Source organism: Bidens hawaiensis, unplaced genomic scaffold (assembly GCF_021521415.1).
Source record: "Bidens hawaiensis isolate Kalapana, Puna unplaced genomic scaffold, B.hawaiensis_p1.1 tig00031839_1, whole genome shotgun sequence".
Classification (NCBI taxonomy): Eukaryota; Viridiplantae; Streptophyta; class Magnoliopsida; order Asterales; family Asteraceae; genus Bidens; species Bidens hawaiensis.
The window spans coordinates 75,406-102,796 of NW_027495392.1; the positions used below are offsets into that span (position 1 = coordinate 75,406).

A 27,391-nucleotide genomic window follows, 5' to 3' on the forward strand; every position below is an offset into this window, starting at 1 on the left:
GCAGATGTTTGAAAAGAGAGTGGTCAACATTGAATAGAGGGTGTAATCTGTTTGTGTCCATTTAGTTGTTTAGACTTTAAGTACACAAAATAAGGTCACTTCCCTATAAGCTTTGGAAATCAAAACTAATCCTTCAACATTAACTTAGAAAACAAAGATATGTAAATAATTTGCATACAATTACAAAAACATTAATATCTAGCAAGTTGCGCTTGTGGTAAAGAGTAGTGTAACCTGAAGAGGCGGTAGAAGTAGCAATGTGAGGGTATCCCACATCGGCGATGTCAAAAAGACCAAGAGTTGGTGCTGTATATAAAAATGAGAAGAGGCCTTTGGATTACTCACTTACCTGGACGGGGTCAATGGGCGATCAATAAGACCCATGGCCTAGGCTGGTGACCTCCATTGCACTCTGGAGGGGTGCCCGCCTAAGGTCGGCCCAAGTGGTCGAGCCTATGTCATAATTTGTTGCAGTGGAGGCCTGCGTTCGCGCGGCCTCTGCCTAATACTCTAGTACAATGTTTGGGTCGGGCATGAAGCCTATTGAAATCAGCTGTTTTGCATTAAATTTAAACTTGTATTGAAATGGGTTGATTTGCATTGTATTTTACAATATATCCCAGTGGGTAAATCTGACATCCAAACCGGTTTCAGTTGAAACAAGCAGGGTGGGTTATCAAACAATTTTTCGTCTATCCAAACTTTTTTATATATAATTACTTTGTTGAATATATACTATATTCCCAAGCTGTTAGGAGGTTGTATGATAATATTTACATTTCTTTTGTTGCAAATCTGAAAACCGAACCCTGCATAGGCTGAAGTAGTAACCATAAACTGGTGTGCCCGGCCAGCTAACAGGTTTGAGTCAAAGAGGCATTATTGGTTTGCGTTGAAACAAATTGTTTTAGAAAATAAAATGCATCATAATGAGTTTCGCATCAATGACGTTGTATAGGTGGGATGATGAATAGGGTTAAGAAATGAGGATGTTGACCATAATGACAAGTTAGTTGAAGTCAAATATAGTGCAGATGCATCATATTCATCAAAATGCAGTTGACCATGAAAGTTTTTAGAATAATTACACTGAAAAGAATAAGGAAAAAGAGTAGAGAATAGTAAGGGTTTGGTATGTGGAGTCCATCCCACATCGGTTGCATAGAGAAAGCTGAAAAGGTGAAACCTCTATTTTAGGCAAGCAGGTGAGCCTGGTGAAAGGCACGCAGCCACGCAGTGAATACAAAGCGAACTATTCTTTCGCCTTTTACTAAAGAATACCGTGTATTCGCTGCATTAAGTGGCATACGCCTGTTTTTGGAGAGTCCTTTGAATATCGAAAGGCTCCAACCAGTTGCTAGTTTAAAACTTTTTGTTCATTTTTGTTTATGAACTGTACAGATTTTGTGTATAGGTTTTTGTTGTATATGTTTGATTTTTTTTACATTAAGTAATCTGTTACGGTCACAAAAATTTAGCCTACAACTCCACACGGAGAACAAGAATCGAAGACAAAAAAGGTATCAAAACTAGGACCGATATGAACTTAGAGGTGATGTTGATTATAAAGAATAAATTTTGGGTGAAGAAGAATAATTAGCCACCCTCTCTTCTTTATATACACTCCAACATAGATGGTTGGTCCGCAATAACCATGAAATACCAACAGTTCGTTTTTTATAAAAACATAAAACCAAACCGTCGGTTTATGTTACGGTTCGGTTTTTTCGTTTTGAATTTTTCGGTCTTTGTGGTTTCGAATCGTTTTTTTTGGTTTCTTGCACACCCCTAAGACCATCCCCGTTCACAAACCAACCTAAACCAATCTTCATTTATTAAATTAATTTCTCTCTCTTCCACCAACCCAATCCAACCAAACCAAACTTTCCATCATCATTAGTAAACCAAACTTCATTTTTTTATTAAATAAATATAATTTATAAGTGTTTTTATTAATAATTGTTGCGTTTTTTTATATTAAAAGTGTTTAACAATATAAAAAATATTTTTTTATTTAAAAAAACAATATATATTTAATATAAAAATATTTTTAAAAAATATTTATATTCATCAAACACACTTAATAAAGTAGATAACAAAGTTACGATCGTAGCATTAAATATAAAATTACACTTAGAAATGATAAAGACTACATAATCATTCATCATCGCCAAATTTTTGCCAAATATAAATCAAATCGTTTTTTAAAGTGATATGAGCTTCTCTATTGCGAAGTTGTTTCATATTGGTTATATAATTGGACAAGCTTCCAATTCGTTGAGTAGAGTATTGAAAAATGTCGGATGGTGAATTATATAATCAGATAATGTTAGATTTTCTAGATAATAAGTTCTATCTAAAAAATCTTATGAACCAAAATAAAGTTGACAAGTAACGGATAATATAAATCGGTAATGATTAAAAACAAATTTTTTTACAAACTTCAAAAAATTTATATCGATGCGTTAAAAAAATGAACAAGAATGTGTTTTTAGAATTTTTAAACAACTTAATAAATAAAAGTTATTAGAAAAAAAAATATTGATGTTAAAATAAATTAGTTAAAAGAAGAAACAAAATGAAAAAAAAAAAAAAAAGAGAACCACAGAATGAGTGACATATGGAGGTGAACTTGTTTGCCATAAAGGTTGCCACCACGAGCCGTTCACCTCATTTTGATTGTTTTTTTTTAATCTTAAATAGTGTTACAAACTAGGAGTAGTTTGCCAATGAGAGTGGCCTAAAGGGTGTCAACAAAGCTAGGTAGTTGCAGGTGATGGTGAAGAGGTTACTCATATGACATATGCCACTAAAAAGTAAAAAAAAGGTAGAAAATAAGAGGATATGGATATGATATGTGGAGTCAGTCCCACATCAGTTGTCTAAAGAAAGCTAAAGAGGTGCAAGCCACTATTTAATCAAGCAGGTTTAGCAGGTGAAAGGCACGCAGCCATGCAGTGAGCACAAAGCGAACTATTCTTTCGCCTTTTACTAAAGAATACCGTGTGCTCGCTGCGCAAAGTGGCATACGCCTATTTTTGGAGAGTCCTTTCTAACATTGAAAGGCTCCAACCAAAACTTGAAGTTAAAACCTTTTCTTCTCTCTTTAAACTGCTAGCTGTGTTCTACGAAAGAATTAGCCCGGACCACTTCCGTATGGTGGGTTTAATTATTTTGTCCTTCACAATAACAAAGTGCGCGCTGAATTAGTACCTCGAACGGTTATGACAAAACCATCAAGGCCAAAACGAATTGATTTAGAAACAAGGCATTAAATGACTAAAATCATGAAACTACAAATCATAAATTGTTATAAAACATATCCAACTTCTTAAGATTACAAGCAAGATGGGGAAGAACAACTAAAACCGTAATAGAAAGTTCAAAAGTAGCACTTAGTAGCGCTTGAGTCACTAATATTTTAAATCATCAACACTGTGATAAAGAAACATCGAAATAAAGAAATTCGGACTCAACGTCATCAAGAAATCACTTATGGATTTAACCGTGTATTATCACTGATCATCGGTTGCACCAAAATACTCAAACCAGAAAATGGAGGACCCTGTTCTTCATCACAGCAGTAACATTTGTAGTATTTAAAGGAAAATCATCACTTGCATAAAAAAGTACAATAATACTTCTAATGGCAATAAAATTTTCTTTTTGAAGTCATTTAAATTAAACATAGAAACCCATCTCAATTCTCAAAGCTGTTCACAAATCGCATTGATATGATCCAAAAAATCCGAAATTATATTTTCACCAGAGCCAATTAGAAACCTTCAAAAATATTTCAAAGTTCACCATGTTCTTCACAAGCTAAGGCCAGTTCATTTCCACATTAAACCATCAAATCAATAATTTATATCTCGCATCCGAGAAGAGAAAAGTTAAGATTAATTTATGACTAATCTGATTTTTAAAAGCCAAACAAGATAAATGACATGTAGTGATATGTAACACCAAAATCAAACTTACTATATAGTCCAGCTCTTTGACATAATGATATTAAACACAATTTGTTCAAATTCTAATACTATTACGAGAAACCCAAAGGAAATCATGGTTTGTTCAGACGTGATCAAGAACTCGAGAAGATGAAAAGTTATCGACACTAATAAGTTCACAAAAGGGGAGTAAAAGATGTAAAACCAAACTGGCTGTAATTAGAGTTTACATGTTACAATTTTTATTCATTATTACAAGTCAATGGGTGGATTTTGGCTGTAATTAAGGGCTCAAATGTGTATGAACATGAAGTGGATCATGCAAGTACACCTTTTCATTAAAATGGCGGTTTTGACCTTGTAAATACCGCTTTCATATTCAAGTCTCAACATGTATTCCCATATTGCAACGATCTTTAGAACGACAAGGTCATAGCCATCCTGTTAAAATTGTTTGTAGTTTATGATCTTGCGATTATGATGAGCAGAAATGTGCCAATTCTTAATCTTAGGATTGTAATATCTTTGGTTGGCTTGGATTAATGAAATACGAAGCTGTATATTATGCAGATGTTTGAAAAGAGAGTGGTCAACATTGAATAGAGGGTGTAATCTGTTTGTGTCCATTTAGTTGTTTAGACTTTAAGTACACAAAATAAGGTCACTTCCCTATAAGCTTTGGAAATCAAAACTAATCCTTCAACATTAACTTAGAAAACAAAGATATGTAAATAATTTGCATACAATTACAAAAACATTAATATCTAGCAAGTTGCGCTTGTGGTAAAGAGTAGTGTAACCTGAAGAGGCGGTAGAAGTAGCAATGTGAGGGTATCCCACATCGGCGATGTCAAAAAGACCAAGAGTTGGTGCTGTATATAAAAATGAGAAGAGGCCTTTGGATTACTCACTTACCTGGACGGGGTCAATGGGCGATCAATAAGACCCATGGCCTAGGCTGGTGACCTCCATTGCACTCTGGAGGGGTGCCCGCCTAAGGTCGGCCCAAGTGGTCGAGCCTATGTCATAATTTGTTGCAGTGGAGGCCTGCGTTCGCGCAGCCTCTGCCTAATACTCTAGTACAATGTTTGGGTCGGGCATGAAGCCTATTGAAATCAGCTGTTTTGCATTAAATTTAAACTTGTATTGAAATGGGTTGATTTGCATTGTATTTTACAATATATCCCAGTGGGTAAATCTGACATCCAAACCGGTTTCAGTTGAAACAAGCAGGGTGGGTTATCAAACAATTTTTCGTCTATCCAAACTTTTTTATATATAATTACTTTGTTGAATATATACTATATTCCCAAGCTGTTAGGAGGTTGTATGATAATATTTACATTTCTTTTGTTGCAAATCTGAAAACCGAACCCTGCATAGGCTGAAGTAGTAACCATAAACTGGTGTGCCCGGCCAGCTAACAGGTTTGAGTCAAAGAGGCATTATTGGTTTGCGTTGAAACAAATTGTTTTAGAAAATAAAATGCATCATAATGAGTTTCGCATCAATGACGTTGTATAGGTGGGATGATGAATAGGGTTAAGAAATGAGGATGTTGACCATAATGACAAGTTAGTTGAAGTCAAATATAGTGCAGATGCATCAGGCTGAGGGGTGTGGGGGGCTCTAACGGGGGCGCGAGTGGGGGCTCCAGCCAATAATATTGTGACGTGTGGCAGAGAGAGAAACTGGATAAGATGGGTGATGGAGCCCCCGCTGGAGCCCCTGGCCCTGGTGTGGAGGGGCTCCAGCAGGGGCTCCAGCGGATTTTTTTTTTATTTTTTTATAGATATATTCAAAAAACGTATTATTAAAAAAACTCATAAATTATTAAAAAAAACACACATTAAAAAAAAATTTACATCGTCCCACGTCTTCACCGTCCCATACCTCCGCAAACACTCCTGCTTCCACTCTTCGACAGTGAAATTGTAAACCGCCAAATCATCACTGCCACTTAGATTTCCAGTTAACTTTTTTATTTAACTTTTTTATTAAAAATCATTTTTAAAAACGTTAAAACAATTACCGCAACGCCGATCCTCAGAAATGACTATCCAAGCCCGACACAAGGCTTCCTTCTCATCCGATGACCATGGAGTGGTTTTCCATTTCATCCTCGGAGTCGAAGCCGGTCCCGGGCCGTCCGTTGCAAGTTGTTTTTTCCGGTGGACGCGTCTCCTTGCTCCCGTAGCATCACCGTGTGATTCTTGTGTCTCCGGAACAACAAAGTTAGGAGACGGTTGTATGTTGGATGGTTGAAAGCCGGATGTTTCTTGCGACCCCGAAAAAAACATCGATTGGTCTGGTGACGACCATAAATCGTCGTAACTATAACCTGAATCTAGGTTTGGGTACCAATTTCCAGCCATGTTTTTAAAAAAAGGTTTGGAAGATGGGTTGATTTTGGGTTTTTTTTGAAGTTTTGGTAATTGTTTTATGTGATTTTGGGTGTGGTATGTGATTTTGGGTGTGGTAATTGGTTTAGGTTTATATATAGGAAAAACAGATTTTTTTTTAATAAAATTAAAGAGCCCAACGGCTCATTTCTCATCCCAACGGCTCTTTTACGCATTCCCATGTCCCTTTACGCCTCTTCCTTCACGCGAACAGGCTTGCGCCTGCTTTGAAAGCCGTGCTCGCGCCCCTCTCGCGCCTCGGTGGTGTGGTGCTCGCGCCTGGGGGCGCGAGCGGAGGGGCTCTCGCGCCCCCGCTGAAGCCCCACACCCCTCAGCCTCATATTCATCAAAATGCAGTTGACCATGAAAGTTTTTAGAATAATTACACTGAAAAGAATAAGGAAAAAGAGTAGAGAATAGTAAGGGTTTGGTATGTGGAGTCCATCCCACATCGGTTGCATAGAGAAAGCTGAAAAGGTGAAACCTCTATTTTAGGCAAGCAGGTGAGCCTGGTGAAAGGCACGCAGCCACGCAGTGAATACAAAGCGAACTATTCTTTCGGCTTTTACTAAAGAATACCGTGTATTCGCTGCATTAAGTGGCATACGCCTGTTTTTGGAGAGCCCTTTCAAACATTGAAAGACTCCAACCAGTCGCTAGTTTAAACCTTTTCTGTTCATTCTCTTTATGAGTTGTGCGGATTTTTAACGTTATAACTTGAATGATACCCGTTTTTTCTTTATTTTCCCCAAATTTTGCTCCAAATCAGGATCTTCCCATGTATTTGGAATTATTTATTATTGTGTTTGGGCTTGTGCTCGGGTTTGGGTGCCTGTATGGTAGCATATGCCGCGATGATTTGTTGTTGCTCCGTGGATAATAACTAAATACGATCATAAAAGCATTAGTACGTATATAAAAATATGTGTATATATACAAATTGTTATATAACCAAGTTTTTGAATACTAACCGCATTTAAAAAACCCGTCTTTGAAAGGATATAGATTTTCCGTTTGATTTTGGTCGTCTTCATCAACCTAAAAACAAACCAATCGTTAAAAAAACAAACTAAATAGCAAAAAAAAGAGTAAATGGGTCGGCTACCAAATGATAACTCGTCATGGAATTGTGATGAGGCATGATGCACTTCATCTACCTAAAATTACAAACAAACTGTTATAATATGAACAAATCAAACAAAAATAAAAAATATTTATTAGATTAAATGGCTGAACCACACCTTTTGTGTTTTGCCTATCGCATCTTATGGCTGTTTTTGTAGCAGTGTAGGTGTCATCTCATGTCACACCGTTTGGGTCGGTCATGAAGGAGTAAGTTGTGCTTGTGGTAAAAAGTATTGTAACCTGAAGAAGCAGTAGAAGTAGGAATTTGAGGGGATCCCACATCGGTGATGTTGAAAAAGATCAACGGTTAGTGTGTATATAAAAATGAGAAGTGGCTTTTGAAGTACTCACTTACCTGGACTGGGTCAATGGGCGATCAAGAAGACCCATGGCCTAGGCTAGTGACCTCCATTGCACTTTAGGAGGGGTGCTTGCCTAAGGCCAGCCTAAGTGGTCGAGCCTACGTCATAATTTGTGGCAGTGGAGGCTTGCGTTCGCGCAGCCTCTGCCTAATACCTTATGTCTAAAATTACAAAACTGTTTTAAAAATTACAAGACTGGGTAACCTTTAATTACGGTGAATTGTTTGAGTAATTAAGATAAATTGCAATCCAAATCAAACCGTTCATAAATGTGTCAAAGCTGCTTCCTCTACCTGTAATGTGTTATGTTATATACCTATTGAATATTATGGGAAACAAACGTGACCATGACGAGTCTGTGTGTTTGTCTCAAGTTGTGGAGTCATCGCGTGTTACAATGTTCGGGTCGGGCATGAAGTATATATAAATGTGCTGTTTTGCACTAATTTTAAATCCGTATTGAAGTGAGCTGATTTGTGTTATATTTTACAATACATCCAAATGGGTCAATCTGACACCCAAACCGGTTTAGTTGAAACAAGCAAGTTGGGTTATCCAAACTATTTTATATATAAATATATAATTAGTTTGTTGAATATATACTATAATCCAGAGCTGTTTGTATGAAAAAAAAAGTTAGTTATGTTTGACGCACTCTCTGTTACTTGAAGTCAAATACGGTGCAGAATTGCAGATCCATCATACTCATCAAACGGAATTTTGACCATGAAAGTTTTTAGAATAATTACACTGAAAAGAATAAGGAAAAAGAGTAGAGAATAATAAGGGTTTGGTATGTGGAGTTCATCCCACATCGGTTGCATAGAGAAAGCTGAAAAGGTGAAACCTCTATTTTAGGCAAGCAGGTGAGCCTGGTGAAAGGCACGCAGCCACGCAGTGAATACAAAGCGAACTATTCTTTCGCCTTTTACTAAAGAATACCGTGTATTCGCTGCATTAAGTGGCATACGCCTGTTTTTGGAGAGTCCTTTGAATATCGAAAGGCTCCAACCAGTTGCTAGTTTAAAACTTTTTGTTCATTTTTGTTTATGAACTGTACAGATTTTGTGTAGGTTTTTGTTGTATATGTTTGATTGTTTTTACATTAAGTAATCTGTTACGGTCACAAAAAAATGTATACATGTAATTTAGTGTTCTATATAAATGCTATGATGTAACCCCAATCGTTACAACAAAACAATCTAAAACAATGTTTAGTATATTCGATACACATCAAATTTAGCCTACAACTCCACACGGAGAACAAGAATCGAAGACAAAAAAGGTATCAAAACTAGGACCGATATGAACTTAGAGGTGATGTTGATTATAAAGAATAAATTTTGGGTGAAGAAGAATAATTAGCCACCCTCTCTTCTTTATATACACTCCAACATAGATGGTTGGTCCGCAATAACCCAATCAACTCGGCATTAGCCCAAAGATTTATATGCAAAGTGACACTTCATTAGAGAACAATTAAAATTCAAACTCCCATCTTAAATATGCATATGATATTGAATTGTAAGGAATGCTTATACAATCTCTCTTCTGTTTTATATAATAAGACCACAACTCACGGTCCATGAACCAAGCAGCGTCCCAAGTTTAAGTCTTTTGCTTTTAAGATGTAACTGTGTAAAACACCATCAAGATCATGTGTAAGTAATAAAAACACATAATGATTTTATCATTTAACTTTTTACCTTCATTTTATGCTTCTCAAATTCTGAAGCAATGAACTTGGCTATGTTCGATGCTAGAACATTAATATGTAGCTCGGGCCATTTGCCTAAGGCGGATCTAACTCTTCTGGCCAATCCTATAGAAAAAGCCCATACAACAACACATCCAAACCTCCTAGTAACAGTTGATGGTCAACTCCTTGGTTCGGCCTATCACCCCGGTCAACCATTAGCTCGCCTTCGACTAGTCATACTTGTTAATATCATCATCACGGGTTCCTTTCTCATATTTCAATTTTCACATCGTGATTAAATAAAAGGAACCACTAATTTAACATGTGTTTAGTAGTAAGACAGTCAGAAAAAGGCTAAACATAATGAAGAAATATAATATTAGTGTCGTTGCCCACATTCTGTACGAATACGCTGTCGTTCATAATCTATGAATATTTACATTTGTTTGTTCCGAACCCAACAACCAACCATGGTTAAATTAGCGTTGATCAAAGCAAAACTGAAATATTCGTAACTCGGTGTATTCGGTCAGTCCCGTCAGCTGATGTGTTTGAGTCAAAACTGGTCACTGTCAAAAAGTAGTGATTCGGTTCTAGTCAAAACAGGTTCTAACTGATATAAATTTAAGTTGAAACAAATCGTAGTAGGAAAAAAAAGTATCAAAATGACTTTATTTCTTCGTAAGGTGGAAGTGGCTGGTGGAGACGACATCTGTGGCGGTGGCGGTGTTGGTGTCATGATGGTAGAAGGTGAGAAGGATTTGGTATGTGGAGTCCATCCCACATCGGTTGCATATAAGACTCAGGATTTGTAACTCTAATTCTGTTCCACATCGGCTGTTAGAGAAAGCTAAAGAAATGAAACCCATTATTTAATTCTGTGTAACTATGGGCTTTTACTTTTACTTTTGAATAAAATGGCTATAAATTATGCATTTGAAACTTAGTATGCTAAATATTATGGTAGTTTAGTGTGCTAACATTCTATTATGGTAGTTTAGTGTGCTAACATTCATTTGCTGTAATTTGTAGAACCCGTTTTTTCAATAAATATAAACCAAGTGTAGCCTGTTATGTTTCAGTTTTGCCTCAAATGACTGTTCGTAGAAATGAAATATGATGAATAACCTTATATTTCAAAAGATAAATTAAACCTAATTATATATTATACTAGTTTTAATCCCCGTATTACGGGAGTTGTTTTATATTATTTGTTACTAATACTTATCTATTTTTTGAATATTTTTTTGTTGTATGAAATTTAATAATATACTTATGGTTTGATGATAAATTGTTTCACATATAAATGATATGTTATAACCCGGTTTAAAAGTTATATGGGTTTGATGAGACCCATGACCTGTTTATTTTTTACTATAAAATTGGTTTTTTTAATTATAAAACATATATATCTTTTTTTAAATAAATCATATATTAATTTTTAGTATATCCCTGCTTTTAGGATTTTTATATCAAATATTTGGTGATATTAGTTTTTAATTTAATGAGATGTTATAACCCGTTTAAGAAATATCTAGGTTTGACGAGACCCATACCTTTGAATTCGGGTCAAATGCATAAGAATCCATCATTTAAAAATCAAGCAAATCTGGAGACTCCAAAAAAATGGGGAGTGACCACATCGTGACACATAAGATTTTTCTGTTTTAGTTTGGGATGTGATCCTCATACACCACCCCCACATGCCTATACGGCTCGTATAGGCCTATACGGCCGTATAGGGTACGCATGCCAGGCAAGGGGACAAAAAAACAGCTTTTTGCAGCCTATACGACCGTATAGATCTATACGAGCCGTATAGACATTAAATGGCCCGTATTGCCTTATGACAAAACCATAAAACCTATACGGTCGTATAGGGCTATACGACCCCGCATAGAAAACATTTGTGGAAACATTCAGACTGCCTTAATCGCTGCCGGAAAACGACTATACGGGCCTATACGGATATGGTTCACCACCGGCATTGGAGCCAGGGGCCACCACCACAGTAGTTCTTATTTTATTTTCATTGTGTTGATGTGCACTATTATGAACTTTATGTATGTGGACCACGTTTAACATTGGATGTATTTTGGGTGAACTGGTTACTTTTATGTATGTGGACCATGTGTTTGGAACATGATGTATTTTGGGGTGCACTTTTATTTTAATGTATGTGCTAGATATTAAAAAAACCTTAAATTTTTATTATATGTAAGCAACAAGTATGTCTAGAATATTAAAAGACTTCAATTTATTTTAGAAAATTTAATAATAAACAAGTTAGGTCAACCAGCCCCAAACAGTCTTGAGCTTTTGACGAGCTAAGTTTGAGCTCAACATTTAAGCCCGTTAAGATAAACAAGCCAAATACGACCAGTATAAATCTGATATATTGTATATATGGTCATCAATTTTTTTTTTTAAAAAAGGGCCTATACGGTCGTATAGGTCTATACGACCTGTATAGGCCTATACGAGGCACTATAAACGATGGCCGACAACCTCAGACACAAACTAACACGCTTCACGATTCAGGGTGGTGTGGGAGGATCCCTTGCCTTTCGTTTATATATATTATAGATAATAAAGTAAATTTAAATCAAATATTTTAATAGTTGTATTTTTAATCTGTGTGGACATTTTAAAGTTAAATATAGCAACTATGTTTTAAATGCCATAAATTATAAAGTTTTTTAAAAACTACTGTCACGTTTATTGTGCTATCGATTTTACATTTCACCTAATGACCTTTGTCAGCCAACAAAATCTGTTTTTCACGCATGGCCACCCCTGTAGTTACAAAAACTTGCCCATTTCATTAACCACGTCCAATATATCTGTTAACTTTTTGTTTAAAGACCAAAATACCCTTGTTTCTAGAGTCCTTGTTCAAAGACAAAATTAAATCTTTATAAAAAAAATTATGCACAGCCGTCACCAGTTCACCGGCATCATTATTTGTATTTTATTTGTACCATATCAATATTTGTTAGTTATCTTATATTAAAGTATAATGTTTTAATCTTGTCTGATATGTTATAAGTTCAGCCTTCACATTATGCACCAACACGTTGTATCAATTCAAACTTTACATATACAGTGAAGTACGCCTGACCGATGCGTCCCGTCAGCTAACGAATTCAGGTTAAACGAGATTCGGATAAAAAGGGGCCGCGGTCACTTTAAGAAAGTATCAATTCGTTTCGGGCCTGAAAAAGTCCCAACTAAAATAGTCTTGGGTTGAAACGGACCGTTACAGTAAGAGTCAAATACGATGCAGTCTTGGAGATCTATCATCATTCATCAATTGCTAAGCTCCTGAAAATCGTATGGCACTTATCTCACGTGTCTTCCAAGTTCAATGCTGAAGCTCCAACTTCAACCGTTCTGCGGCTCTTGTTAACCCTATACTAATGATTGACTTATGTCAAGGCCCCGTAAGTCTAACGGCCCCGCAAAGTAAAGCGTTGATCTCGGCAAGCTCCTTGGGCTACAAGGATACGAAAACTGTTATCTAAAATATGGAGTAAGGGTAGAAAAAGAAAGCATTTGGTATGTGGACTCCGTCCCACATCGGCTGTATAGAGATAGCTAAAAAGAAAATACCACAATTTAATGGAACCAGGTGAGGCGGTTTAAGACACGCAACCATGCAATGAGCACAAAGCAAACTATTCTTTCGCCTTTTACTGTTGCGCAAAATGGCATACGCTTATTTTTGGAGAGTCCTTTTATTTGTAGAAAGGCACCAACCAATTAAAGTTATAACTTTTAAATAAAAAAATGTATCTTTATCAAAAACCATCAAATTATAGTGTATATATATGAAGTTCTTGTGGGCATGGGATTTCATTTGTATCCGATTATGAAAGAAGGCTTCTTCGGTTCTTCGTTACATGTACAATTTAGAAGTTGGGAGTAGGAAACTTATATTTAGAAGTTGAAGTTCTTATTTGCATTGATGTGTTTGGCATAATACCCGTAGAAGGAAAATATAAGGTGTACAATGAGAAATAAAACCGCAAACAAACAGAACATGTTAATGGTAGTTATCAGCGTTACAACAATGAATATAGCAAGCCTTGTTCATCAAAGCGATGCATTCTTATGATCTATGCTTAGCTTTTCTTATTCTTTCCGGTAATGTTCCATTACTTCATTTATTCATATTCTATGTATATAACTACAAAAACATAAATATATCATTTGAGCACATCCCACATCGTTGGGAATAAGAAACCAGGGGTAAGTGTTGTAGTACAAAAAATAGAAGAGGCCTTTGGGTTACTCACTTAGCTGGACGGGGTCAATGGGCGATCTTGAAGGTCCATGGCCTAGGTTGGTGACCTAAATTGCACTTTGGAGTGGTGCCCCCCTAAGGTCGGTCGGACCGACCTTAGGTGGGCACCGCTCCAAGTGCAATGAAGATTGAGCCTACCGACCTTAGGGGGGCACCGCTCCAAGTGCAATGAAGATTGAGCCTACCGACCTTAGGGGGGCACCGCTCCAAGTGCAATGAAGATTGAGCCTACGTCATAATTTGTGGCACTGGAGGGCTGCGTTCGCGCAGCCTCTACCAAATATCTATGATTAAATTTTTTATAAGGCAATGCTGTTTTGCATATATCTTGTTTTGTTTGTGAACAATAAACCAGTTGGCTTTGGGCATGCGGATGTCAAATTACAAATGATGAAACGACACCTTAAATCGGGTCAACATCATTCACTATGCACAAACAGCCTTTTAATGTGACGTATACGCCAACTTTAGCTGTGGGACCGGTCACTGAGAAACGCTGAACGCCCAATGGTGACATACACAGTATACGCAGGCCCGCACCTTTGCAGTATTATGTGTTTCCCCTTGGTTATTATATGTGCAACCCTTACCCAAGGCCCATCAAACAATTACTGGCCCAACATACATATGTCTAGGCCTCTGAATAAGTTTAAAGGTTAATAGACAAAACACTGCTGTTAGGCCCACCCGTAGTGGGCGGGTATTCCGGGCGACAAACGGCGAATATGTGCGAGAACACCTCCACCCCCCCCCCCGAATTGTGGGGCGATAAGGGGGGGGGGGGGGTATTTGTCGCCGGCTTGTGTTGTTTTGTTATTATTATATTGTGTGTGTAAGAAAGATATATATTTATATTTATGTATATATATAGGTCTAACACCATTACACCCCAAAAACAAAAACCTACCATTTGCTGACTGAGCGCCACATGACGCAAAACGCCCCATTTTGTAGCTCATCCACTGCACATAGCCTTAAAGTGTGTTAGATAATATATGAAATATATTAGTTATAACTTATCTTTGTTTATATTAAAGAAAATAAGTAGATGTTTTATCTGTATCGGAATTGATTTCAGGGTTAGTCATTATTCAAGATATATAGCGATTTTTCAAATAGAAAAAATTAGTCACTATTTGAGATAATGACTTAAGTTATATTGGAAGCTCACATAACTCAAGTTAATATCTTAGGTAGCAACTTTTACGGTTTTCACTGGTAGTCGCTATCGTAAATAACTACTAACTCATAAATCAACTTTTGATTTAAAAAAAAACAAGAAAAACAACTCTCTCTAATGTTTGGTTTTAAAACAGTTCAGTTTACTTAAGATAGATAACTTTAACCTAAGTAACATGTTATATAATACTCCATCTTTTATGTCCTAAGTATGTAGTTCACAAATATATGTTTACTTTTTATAATAATAAATTACTCTTCGAAACAAAGGGGCCTTTTGCCTGACGATATTCAGATGGTGTGTAAAATGTTGTCCTATTTAAGAGGTTGGGAGTTCAGATCTCGTGATGGACATGAGCAGTTTGAATTGTTTTGATTTTTAACGATTTAATTATTGTATTTTTAAGAGTCCTATTTACAAAAATCGTGACTTGATATAATATCTTTATTTCATATTATTATATTAATAAATTAATGACAAACAAATCTAGGTGAAATGTTTTGGAAAAGTATTGGTGATGTGTGCCCTTTCTCATTTTCAACAAGACATGTAGTTAAAAGCCCCTCAAGGTATGTGTCACCTTGCCAATCTTAATTTTTTTAGCCTCGATATTATAAATAAAATAATTATATTTCTATTTCTTTTAGAAATAGCTTAAAATATCTTTAGAGTCGTAACAAATTTGCAAATCAAGTCGCTATAAATAGTTGGTCAAGAAAACACACTCATCTCAGTGATTTTGAAAAAAAAGTTAGAAACTCAAATGCCATTTAATCAGATACTAAAGGATAAATTGATCTCTTTTGCAAATGCAAGTACTGATTTCATGATGATATTAAGGTGTTAAGGGAAACATGTGACTAAGAAGCAACAAAGTGAAAATGGCTATCGCAGGCGTAACTGAAGAGGTAGGTCCCAGCAGAGCCCAGTTGGACCCGCAAGACTCACCTCAAACAGAGACGTCTACGCAGTCGGACCCGCAAGACTCACCTCAAAGAGGGACGTCTGCGCGGTTGGACCCGCAAGACTCACCTAGAGGGACGTATGCGCAAAGACCAACTGGATCCGCAGGACCCACCATGCTCAGAGACGCGACGTCCTTACGCGCAGTACGCAAGCTGTTCCCGCAGGAAAAGCCTCCCAATGGTGACGTACTCCGCCTGTTCCCGCAGCTACGGATACTAGCCATCAGGGAAGGCTACCCGCGCAGCAAGGCTACACGCACAAGGCACTAACTCTCAAATAATTCAGTAATGTCACCTGAAGAGGGAATGAGCAAGCCGGGAATACTCCCGCCCAAAGCCGGGAATTCTCCCGCCCAAATGAGCCAGTCCGTACGATACTGGAGGATCTTTTGTACTGTACCTTCCAAGGTATGGACAAAAGAACTGACCAAAGCTGCGACAGTTCACTGACAACAGTACAACGGGCAGCACGCTCTAGTACTTAAAGTCACTATCAGCCGCTGCCTACTCACCAACCCCTGTCGGGGCACGTCCATAGCCTGCAGTTGGTGGAAAAGGAATAGTACACAGCCGGCCTGGTCACTATCAGCCGCTGCCTACCCACCAACCATCAGCATGGCACGTGCGTAGCCCACAGTTGGTAGAACAGAAATACTATTCAGCCGGCTGTACCTGCTTGGAAACCTACCTTCGGCTATAAATACTCCAACACCTTGGAACGGTATCACATTATCTTATGATCTTATATCTTCATATATTATCTGATATCTGCTCTAGTCATTTCTCTTAATATACACTTATATTCAAGAGCAATCTAGTCTGATTCTCAAGTCGGAGGGTGGTCACAAGGAGGCACCCCCCCTTCTCAGTGACGAGCTCACGGTGTCTGTTTTGCAGGTCATCAGAAGAATAACCATCTTGCCGGACCTAACCCTCGTGGGAAACATCTATTTAACCCCCAGATTATCCGTAATCTGCCCGGGGTCGATTAGTGTTTCTTCATTGGCGCCATCCGTGCATAAAAGCTAGAACTAATTCAGTTTTTTCAAAACTTCTGGAAAGATGGTTAAGGTTACTCCGTTGCCAAGGCCAACGAGCGACCAAGAAACTCCGGTAACCACAACCCCAGCTACTGGGGGGAACACCGGCGAGTACACAAATTTTACGAACACTACCCCGGTTACCCAAGCCAGGGCAAGTGCAGTAAATTTTACGAACACTACCCCGGTTACCCAAGCCGGGGCAAGTGCAGTAAACAATCATCCCCTGGGATTCATTAATACCCAGGCAGAAAGACAACAGACGAGGCTCCCCTGCCAAACACTTGAACAAGTTAAAGCGTGGGCGGAAGCACGTCAGAAGGAATTCCAAGCTGAGTTGGACGAACGCTTACGTTCCATCCAACAGGCTGACGAATTTGGAAGCACTCGACAACAGCTCAACATGAGCAGTGAGTGTGAGTACTCGGACGATGATCGGGAGGAATCCGACACCGACGCAAACCCTCGCCATAGGGCGAAAGGGAAGCGTAAGGAAACGGACTTCCAACCGAGAAGGAATTTCGGAGACACCTTCAAACCAAGGAACGCGGGGGGAAACCCACGCGACTTCTCCAAAACCTTTAGACCAACTGCTGCAAATGCGGGAACATCCAAGTTTGCAAGGGACATTGCGGAAGCAATCGCCCCGAGAAGTGCCAAACAGATGTCCAACATCGGCACTTATGATGGTATATCTAACCCAGACGATCATTTGAACAGATTCATAGCGGGGGCAACCGTCAGCAACTGGACGGAACCCACGTGGTGTTATATGTTCCAGATGACGCTGGTTGGAGCGGCTAGAGCGTGGTTTGACCGTCTACCGGTCCACCACATCTACGATTGGGCAGACTTCCAACAGAAGTTCAGCCAACACTTCAGTCAACAAAGAAAGTACACTGAAGAACAATGGACGATCCTCAACTGCATCCGAGAGGAAGATGAATCTTTGCTAGACTTCATCACTCGCTTCAACTCAAAGAAACTGAGTCTGGGCGCTATTAGCGAAGATCTTGTTCGCGCTGCTTTCATCCAGGGCGCGAAAGATCCAGAGCTCATCCGCACCTTAATGGGTAAAGACGGCATGCCATCCACATGGGATGCCATCATGACAGCAGCTAAACGCTTCGCGGAAACGGAAAAGCAACTGGGTAGAGATCTTCCCCAAAGTACAAACCTCTACACCCAGAAAACAAGAGAAAACAACGTCCTTACCGCCCGACTAAACAAAAAGAGGAAGCTAGGTATTTGGCAGTCAAGGGTAAACTTTGACACCTCATCCGGCTCGCACCCTCGGTTAGGCGGAAAGGACAACATGTAGTCGTCGAACCGGAACTCCAGATGGACGCCACTCACCAAAAGCGTCACCGACATATTCGCCACTGAGAGGCTCCCATGGCCAGAGGCTCCAATTATCCGACAACGTCCAAACGCTGATCAAAGCAAATTCTGTGACTTCCACAGGACAAGAGGCCACACCACCGAGGAATGCTTAGACTTGAAGGACATCGTCGAAGCATTTGTCAGAGATGGGACGCTCACGCACCTCGTGGCGTAATGAACGCTGAGCAGGCTAATGCGTGTTGAAGCCCAGTTGGGAAAAACATGAATGAAACTGCAGCTTCAATGTTGGAGACTACATACTGCGTAAACAACGAGATTCCGAACCAAGTGCATATCGGCTCGAAAGGCTCGATGACACTCCCATCCCAAGAACATGGAAGGGAGCTCAATTACACAGGCTGCATGTAGATCAATTCCAAACTTGTAAAGAAAAGGCCCAGAGCCACTTCTAATGGAAATGATTCTCCTTATCACATTGACGCTGATGGTCTTACATTTATACTTATGAATTTTCCACACTGATATGCCGGTATTCACCGCATAAATAAGTGTGAAAGGAAGTCGTTGCGTGTGGACGGCGGCAAAACCCGCATAAACACAAAAAACGGCAAAAATTTCTAAGAAATAAGGACAACCTTCACGCAGGTCAGTTATAGGTAAAGTTTGGTCATCCCACTAAATGAAAGTGACGGTCCTACCCGCACAATCATGATAGAGGAAACTGAACACTAACCTATTGACAACCGCTCGTCGAACGGTTAACTTATTCAAAACACTGATATGCCGGTATTCACCGCATAAATAAGTGGAGACGTCGTTGCGTGTGGACGGCGGCAAAACCCGCATAAACACAAAAAACGGCAAACCTTCACGCAGGTCAGTTATAGGTGAAGTTTGGTCATCCCACTAAATGAAAGTGACGGTCCTACCCGCACAATCATGATAGAGGAAACTGAACACTAACCTATTGACAACAGCGCGTCGAACGGTTAACTTATTCAAAACACTGATATGCCGGTATTCACCACATAAATAAGTGGAGACGTCGTTGCGTGTGGACGGCGGCAAAACCCGCATAAACACAAAAAACGGCAAACCTTCACGCAGGTCAGTTATAGGTGAAGACTGGTCATCCCACTAAATGAAAGTGACGATCCTACCCGCACAATCATGATAGAGGAAACTGAACACTAACCTATTGACAACCGCGCGTCGAACGGTTAACTTATTCAAAACACTTGGAAAATTGCTGTTAAACTAACGTATGTACGAGCGAATCATATATTGTTTATGCGGCAAAACAAGTGCCAAATTAAGCTATAATATGCATGAGCAAGTCATATAACGTTTATAAAGCAAGTCATCCAGTGAAATTGGCGGTCCTACCCGCACAAACATTTATATTTCATAAAAAATTCAAACATTACAAGAATGGCCGGGTATCTACCCGCCTACAGAAATATAAATCTATCCTAACGGTGGGAAGGGATCTCAAGGTTCAAACTTCAGGACCACTCCCTCCAAACCCACTTGTACCCGCACCATCAGTTGGCTGTGGCGGTTCAAGGAAAGTCTTGAGAATGGTTAGCCCATCATCAGCAGCAGCAATCTCGTTCACCTTCTCCACCACCGGATGCGGGAAGGCAGCATACTGGTTCACTGCTTGGTCATAAGCAGCTTCAGTATCCACATCATATAGAGGGAAGTTGGAAGGCGGAATGCCCTTCTCAACAAACCCTAGACCAAGCAGGAAGCCAGCCTTTTCCCCATCCTCATGAGAAGCGTTGAGGGCTGCGCTCATGGCATCGTCATAAGATGTGTTCGTGAAGATCCGATGCACAACCTACAACAAGAAAAAATACAAAGTATCAAAACCTTTTCTAAGTACAAAGAAAAGCGTAAAGATATTATGAAGCTACGCATACCTGCGACAACGCTTCTCGTAGAAGCCATTCCTTGGTGATCAGAGCCTCCTGGAGGGCAGCTTGAGCTTGGTTACGGGCGCGTTCGGCTTCATTTTTGTTAAGGTTGGCAAGCAACACTTCCTTAGCAGCAGCCTCTTCAACGCCCTTTAGCTTACGCTCAGTGTGGTCAAGCATACCCCTCTGATCCAAGATCTCTTGGAGCTTCTTAGCGTCTTCCATAGCCAAAGCATCATGAGCCTGCTGAAGCCTCTCTAGTTTGGCTTTAAGCTCCTCATTTTCGGCGCGCAGAGGTTCAGCAACGGCTTCAGCCTTGGTGGCCCTCTCGGTCGCGTTCCGCGCAGTTTCCTTAGCCAACCGAAGCTGTTCGTTAACAGCTTGGGTAGCCTTGGAACGGGCCTCGAGCCGGGCCTGCACTTCAACCTCGAGGGCCTTGAAGGCCTTTTCCTTCTCCGCAGCAATTGCGGAAAGTCTCCTGTTCTCATCCCGGATAGCCCGCACCTGAGCCACTTCTTGGATACGCGCAGCCTTTAACTTGTCGTTTTCACGACAAAGCAACTCGACGCGCGGCTGCATCCGAGCAAGGAGAATCCGAAGCTCATTTGTCAGCCTACCTTCCTGGTAGCTAGACATGGCTTCCCCCAACGCGCCACTTGGGGCCGCGTGACGCGCCCACTCGACGCAGTCCACAGCCGTCCGAATGGTTGTTCCCCGGCGGATGTTCTACCGTGGAACATACACCTCATTCGAATCCGACACTGCAAAAACAAAAAGCAGTTAGGAAAAGATGATAAAAATATAAAAAGGCCGAAATAACCCTACGCACCTGTAGGGTCGACAACAGGCCGGTAGCCGCCAAACCCATCACCCGAACCTAACGGATAACCATCCAAGAGGTCAGGCAGATGGGAAGGAGGCAGAGATTGGCTAGAAGCCCCGAACATACCTGCTGAACCGGCCGGGGACGAGGTAGTTGCCGGTGCCGGAGGCACGGTTGAAGCCGCCGCGGTAGAGACCATCGGAGGTGAACTCACTGGAGGTGAACTCACAACCGTGGCCGCTGCTGCGGAGGAGCCCGCGGAATCAATTACCGCCGGCTCAGTAAAGGATTCCGTGAAGATCGCACTGACAGCCGGCGGGGATGATGTTACAGTTGGAACAGTTGCCTCAACAGGATGAGCAACTGAACCAATACTGCAAACAGGCGTAGCCGCCTGGGTCATTGCCTCGGGTAGGTTGACCAAACCTACCGTTATGGGTCCAGAACTGCTCCTCCCTGCATCACTTTGGAATGCAGTAGCATCCACGCCTGCATGAAGACAAGATATTAAAAACAATGGCGGAAAGAATTACGGGTAAGATTAATTTACACTTACGAGTTTTCTTGAGCTTGAAGGTTCTGACAGGCGGGGACGAACCCGATGGAGCCGGCCTCTTCACGCCGGTCACCGTCGTCGCACTGGGCTGCCCGGAGGTGATAGCCGTCTCAACCTCCGGAACAGTGGTCTTACCACCACCAGGGTTCCCCGCCGCCTCCTCGCTCTCGGTCTCCGAGTCAGACCGGTTGCCCTGATCGGCGGAGGCAACCTTCGCCTTGCCTTTCCCGCCAGCAGCCTTCTTCCTCGCGAAGAAAGGACCATCTGCGGATTCCTCATCAGAAGATGACAAAATTAGAGGAATTCCAGCAGATGTTTGAGCATTGAGTGGGCGAGGGTTAAATAATCCCTTACCTGGCCGCGTGGCGCTTAGAATCTCGTGGCCTGGCGGGTAGACCTCCACGAACCTATCCGCCGTTTGCTCCAAGATGGGCAACTCGTTCTCGTCGAGAGCACGAGTACCCAGCCGAGCGGGACCACCGCTCTCACGCGATTGCAGAAGCGACTGCAAATTGTTCCCCTCTGAAAATAAACAGAAGCAGTTAGAAGAAAAACCCTAAATCAGCAAAAAGATATGAAGCATACCGTAAGGGATAGAGTTCAAACCGTATTCGAGGACGATGGGAATCTGTGGCGCCTCTGCCCCAGCATCCTTCCATACCCGGCTCATCCCAAGCATCACCACCCCAGACTCCGCAAAGCGGTAAACCAGAGTCTGGATCTGGGAGATCTTGGAGAACCATTCCGCCTCTTGGTAATTGGAGGCGTGAAGGCTAGGGAGCGCCCTCCCGTTCTTGAACGTCATCGCAATGGGGACGACGCGAGCGGAGACATAGAAAAACTCCCGCTTCCAAGAACGAAGACTGCGCTCGGTAGCGCAGATCTTCAAACCCTTGATCCTATTGACCAACGTATACCAGCCCTGGATGCACCTCCAAGAGTAGAAGGTCATCAGGCGGTCGACGCGGGGCTCAACGCCCAGAATATGGCACACCCATTCAAAATGGCGAACCTTTGCGATCGCCATCGGGTGCACCTCCGTTAGGTGTACACCGTCTCTCCAAAACACGGTACACAAACTTCGTCAATGGGAACCTCAGATTCCCATAGACGAAGAATGCAGCATACACCCCTATCTTGCCCTTGGGGGCATCATACACCGTCTGGTGAGACTCAGGAAACTCAGGCTCGAAAGACTCGAGCATGAACTTCTTGACGATGTACTGGTACAAGTCGACGGAAAGAGCACACTGGCACTCGCCAGCAGTACTCTTATCGTCCTTATCAGACGCGGATATCGGATTCTCGGTGTATACTTCAGACTCCTCGGCAATAGCCTCAGGATCACGAATGGAAGACATGTTTTGGAAGATGGAAAGAACGATTTCAGGAGAATGCTCGACAAAAGTTAGAGTATTCGCCGGAAATCGGTTAGAAGAAGAAGTGAAACTGTGAGTTGAGATGCATCCTCTCCTCCCTTTATATACTCATCGCAATGAATGCGATGAATTTAATGTGGGAGAGACGGAAAAGCGCAGGTGCAATGAAACTATGACGCATGGAATATGCAAGCTAGCAACAACTGTAGACAGGACGCGCGCCGTAAACTTCGCGGCCACGCGCCCGAAAACTCGCGCCCACGCGCCTGAAAAATAGTCTGGAATGACCATATACTGTTACGTCGCCATAACTTCATGCACGTCCTGAAACTGTTAGAAGAAACCGTCAGACCACGCTGACGTCCCTTCAACAGTTGGACTGTTCTTATCCTTTCACCAACTCTTCGAATTTCAAAAAGATTCAAAAAGATTCAAAAGTAAGCGGGACTATACCCCTTACCTTGGCAACCAAGTAACTATAAGACAGGTGCGGGTACAGTGTTGAGGCAAAACCCTTCACATACTTAGCACCTGTAGGGAATTGAAGCCAAGAATACCTCGGCAACCAAGTAACTATAAGACGGGTGCGGGTACAGTGTCAAGGCAAAACCCTTCACATACTTAGCACCTGCAGGGAATTGACGCCAGGAATACCTTGGAAGTAAAGTAACTATAAGACGAGTGCGGGTACAGTGTCAAGGCAAAACCCTTCACATACTTAGCACTCCGCAGGGAATTGAAACCAAGAAGGATCTTCTGGGCCATGCTTGCGGAAACGGAAATAACATCCCCGCATAGCGGGAACGTTGAGAACTAAATTGTTTGAAGCTCCAAGATGGAATTGGTTGTTTAACATAATTGATCACTATGTTCAAAACTACCAAAACCTCATGGAGAATCTACACAAGTGGAACTCAACGCTCCTGACTTGCGAGGAGGTTACAGACCTACCCGCATCATACCCAAAGATCAAGCAGAAAAGTCGGGAATTTCTGCACGTGACATTAGGACTTCCGCGGGAAGAATCCCCATGGAAAACCTTAAAACTAAACCCTTTTCAAAACCCCTTGCTTAAGTCCAAAAGTTCACCTCACTTATTAACAATTCATGAGAAGAACATTGGACTGGGGGGACTTGAAGATGTAGGTCCCAGCAGAGCCCAGTTGGACCCGCAAGACTCACCTCAAACAGAGACGTCTGCGCAGTCGGACCCGCAAGACTCACCTCAAAGAGGAACGTCTGCGCGGTTGGACCCGCAAGACTCACCTAGAGGGACGTCTGCGCAAAGACCAACTGGATCCGCAGGACCCACCATGCTCAGAGACGCGACGTCCTTACGCGCAGTACGCAAGCTGTTCCCGCAGGAAAAGCCTCCCAATGGTGACGTACTCCGCCTGTTCCCGCAGCTACGGATACTAGCCATCAGGGAAGGCTACCCGCGCAGCAAGGCTACACGCACAAGGCACTAACTCTCAAATAATTCAGTAATGTCACCTGAAGAGGGAATGAGCAAGCCGGGAATACTCCCGCCCAAAGCCGGGAATTCTCCCGCCCAAATGAGCCAGTCCGTACGATACAAACACTATTTTTTTAGTGAAAATACTTGATTTGAAAAAAAAAGGTGAAAAAATGAATAACGTGTCTCACTTGTACTATGTTCACAATAAAACATTCGAACCGGAGACTTATTGATATTAGAACTCGAAACTCGGAGCTAATCACAAATGATAACTTGATTTTCAGGTTCACATATACGACCGAATTCGAGAACCAGATATAAAATTCATACAAGTGTGGTTCCTTAATAGTTAATTATTCACAACTTTATTATTAGTTTGCATTGTGAACTAAAAATTAGCATAAATATCAAACATTTTCTTAATTTCTAGATATCATGCAAAAATGGTGGGGACATAATTAGAAGATGGCACAAAATGGGCTTTTGGTTTTCCAATTAATTAGTTGAATCATGTCTTTATCAAACTTTTGATCTCATTTGTAACTAATCAAAACACATTCAAAACTCATTTCCACCTTTTTAATCCCAACTAAAATTAATAATATAAGTTTTGTAATTACTTTAATCCTTAGTTTAACTAATTAATCCCACCAAATATAAACCTATTTCAAGACTAAATAGTTGAGCTACTAGCATTTATAACTTAATTATTAAAAGATAGTATCCTTTCCCTTCGTGTGACACATTCTAGTTTTCAAAGTAGATGCATTTTATCATGAAGTTGTAGTTAATAGAACATGCTTTTCTTGCTTATTCTTCAACCCTACCATTAAACCTTCTTTAAGTTCATTTTCTTTGATCATTTCTATTATTAGAATGCAAAACTCATAATGTGCGCAATTCTCTTATCTCAGGTCGTCTTTTGATCTAACACATAGTCAGATAATGGTAAGGCCTTCGTGTTACGATAAGATCAATATGAAACAAGGATCATGGACCGAAGAGGAGGATGCACAAATGCTTGCATTTGTAAACAAACAACCGACAAGTAGTTGGCAAGTTGGGGCTCCAAGAAAGCCAAGTTATTAGCTACTACTTCTACTATGAATTAATATTATGTATGTATGTATGTACGTACTCAGAAATAGTTTAGATTCTAATGTTTGTGTTTTTTGTGTGAGAAAAAAGGATTAAGAAGATGCGCAAAGAGTTGTAAGTTAAGGAAAACAAACGTTACGAGGAATGATAACGCTAGGCACGAAAACTTCACGCCTCAAGAAGAGGAGTTGATCATCAAGCTTCATTCCGCTATAGCCAGCAGGTTTTTCTTTTTTACTTCTACAATTTTTTTTTTAATTTTTCTATAACCATTAATGTGCACATAAAAGTTTTAATAGTCTTAACAAAAGCCCTTTGGAAAAATCATGTAAAGAATCATTGAATCTGATTGTAAACCGGGACACGAGTTTTATCTGAATCGGATTATAAAAGAGGTCCATGATATGAACTTAGTCATATTGGTCGACAAAACTTTGGTCTTCAAAGTAGCCACAATTAGTGTTTTTACGCCTATGTTGCTCCATCCTTAATTGTTTTATGGCGTTTTTATGTGCAACAGTTCAAACACAAACCCGGTTCACTTTTACCATTTAACTCTCTCCAAACTTTCACTTACAAGTTATTTGAGTACTTCAAACTCCTTATTTTTTTGTTTAAGAGTTGTTGTATTTCACTAAAATTACAAATCTACACCAAACATAATTAAAATTGCAAAGCTACACCAAAAGTGTAAGTATTTTATTATTTTTTATAACTTCATCAGTTTTTTAATCTGATCCAACCAGTAGGTTGGTAATACGTCCACTTTGAAGTCCGATCTACGAAAACGTTGGTTTTTAGGCTTCCCATTGGTCTTATTGATGTATATTTGTATTGTAGGTGGCCTATAATAGCACAACAACTTCCAGGAAGAACAGATAATGACGTAAAGAACTACTGGAACACTAAACTAAAAAAGAAGCTATCATCAATGGGAATTGATCCAGTCACTCATCGACCCTTCTCGCAAATGTTGGCCGACTATGGCAACATTAGTGAACTCACATGAACCAAAACTAGAATGGGTTCACTCAGTAGAGAAAACAAGAACACATTCTTCATAACAAGTCAAGATCAAACTCAACAACTCCCAACACCCGAACACTTATTTCCTAGTTTCAACAACAACGTCAAGATGGAACCATCGGAAGTGATCAAAACCGACTCACTCGATCTTCTAACGCAACTTCAAGCCATCACACATGGGAAAGATACATCAACGAACCATGAAACATCTTTCACACAATTCCAAGTTTCTGTGGCATCATCTTCATCGTCTTCTTCAAGTTCTTGTTCCACCTTGAACGAAATGACTCCACAACAACCGTTTAATTGGCGTGACTTTCTGGTTGAGAATGCACAAGATGGGAATGCAGGCAATGATGAAAAACTTACCTTTGAAGGTAACACTCCGTTAATGAACGGTGTTACGGAAACTATGGAGAATGCTTGTGATGGATCATTTGTGGAAGGCATCCTAGATGGAGAAGATGACATGTTCTTGGACTTTCCCGGGCTTTTGGGTGAACAATCTTATAAATAAAATTAGGGTTGACTTTTGGTTTAACCTTTGGAGTGTTAGAATAATGGTTAGTTCCATAAAGTTGTGAGTTTGTTGGTTTGAGTAAAAAATGGTTTTACTTTTGAAATCAAAGTAATGTTTTATGGTAAAAGTCTTAGCAATAATATATTTGTGATTATGATAATAACAATCACGTCCAAACGAAAAGTATGAACTTTGTATAAAATAGAGACACTGAAAAAATATATAATGTTGTTAATTA

General features: G+C 40.4%; 7 non-coding genes and 1 pseudogene across 7 annotated transcripts; all 8 read left to right on the plus strand.

Moving 5' to 3' along the window:
* The first annotated feature begins 341 nt into the window (after positions 1–341).
* Positions 342–502, plus strand: LOC143582700 (U1 spliceosomal RNA). Its single transcript, XR_013144034.1, has one exon. It is a non-coding gene; the product is annotated as a U1 spliceosomal RNA (small nuclear RNA).
* A 725-nt stretch (positions 503–1,227) lies between these two features.
* Positions 1,228–1,346, plus strand: LOC143582692 (U5 spliceosomal RNA). Its single transcript, XR_013144027.1, has one exon. It is a non-coding gene; the product is annotated as a U5 spliceosomal RNA (small nuclear RNA).
* Positions 1,347–2,948: 1,602 nt separating this feature from the next.
* Positions 2,949–3,067, plus strand: LOC143582688 (U5 spliceosomal RNA). Its single transcript, XR_013144022.1, has one exon. It is a non-coding gene; the product is annotated as a U5 spliceosomal RNA (small nuclear RNA).
* A 1,790-nt stretch (positions 3,068–4,857) lies between these two features.
* On the plus strand, positions 4,858–5,018 carry LOC143582679 (U1 spliceosomal RNA). The gene has a single exon (XR_013144014.1). It is a non-coding gene; the product is annotated as a U1 spliceosomal RNA (small nuclear RNA).
* Positions 5,019–6,877: 1,859 nt separating this feature from the next.
* LOC143582696 (U5 spliceosomal RNA) lies at positions 6,878–6,996 on the plus strand. Its single transcript, XR_013144031.1, has one exon. It is a non-coding gene; the product is annotated as a U5 spliceosomal RNA (small nuclear RNA).
* An 828-nt stretch (positions 6,997–7,824) lies between these two features.
* Positions 7,825–7,986, plus strand: LOC143582681 (U1 spliceosomal RNA). The gene has a single exon (XR_013144016.1). It is a non-coding gene; the product is annotated as a U1 spliceosomal RNA (small nuclear RNA).
* Positions 7,987–8,727: 741 nt separating this feature from the next.
* LOC143582693 (U5 spliceosomal RNA) lies at positions 8,728–8,846 on the plus strand. The gene has a single exon (XR_013144028.1). It is a non-coding gene; the product is annotated as a U5 spliceosomal RNA (small nuclear RNA).
* Positions 8,847–25,226: 16,380 nt separating this feature from the next.
* Positions 25,227–27,150, plus strand: LOC143582674 (transcription factor MYB35-like; annotated as a pseudogene).
* Positions 27,151–27,391: the final 241 nt, after the last annotated feature.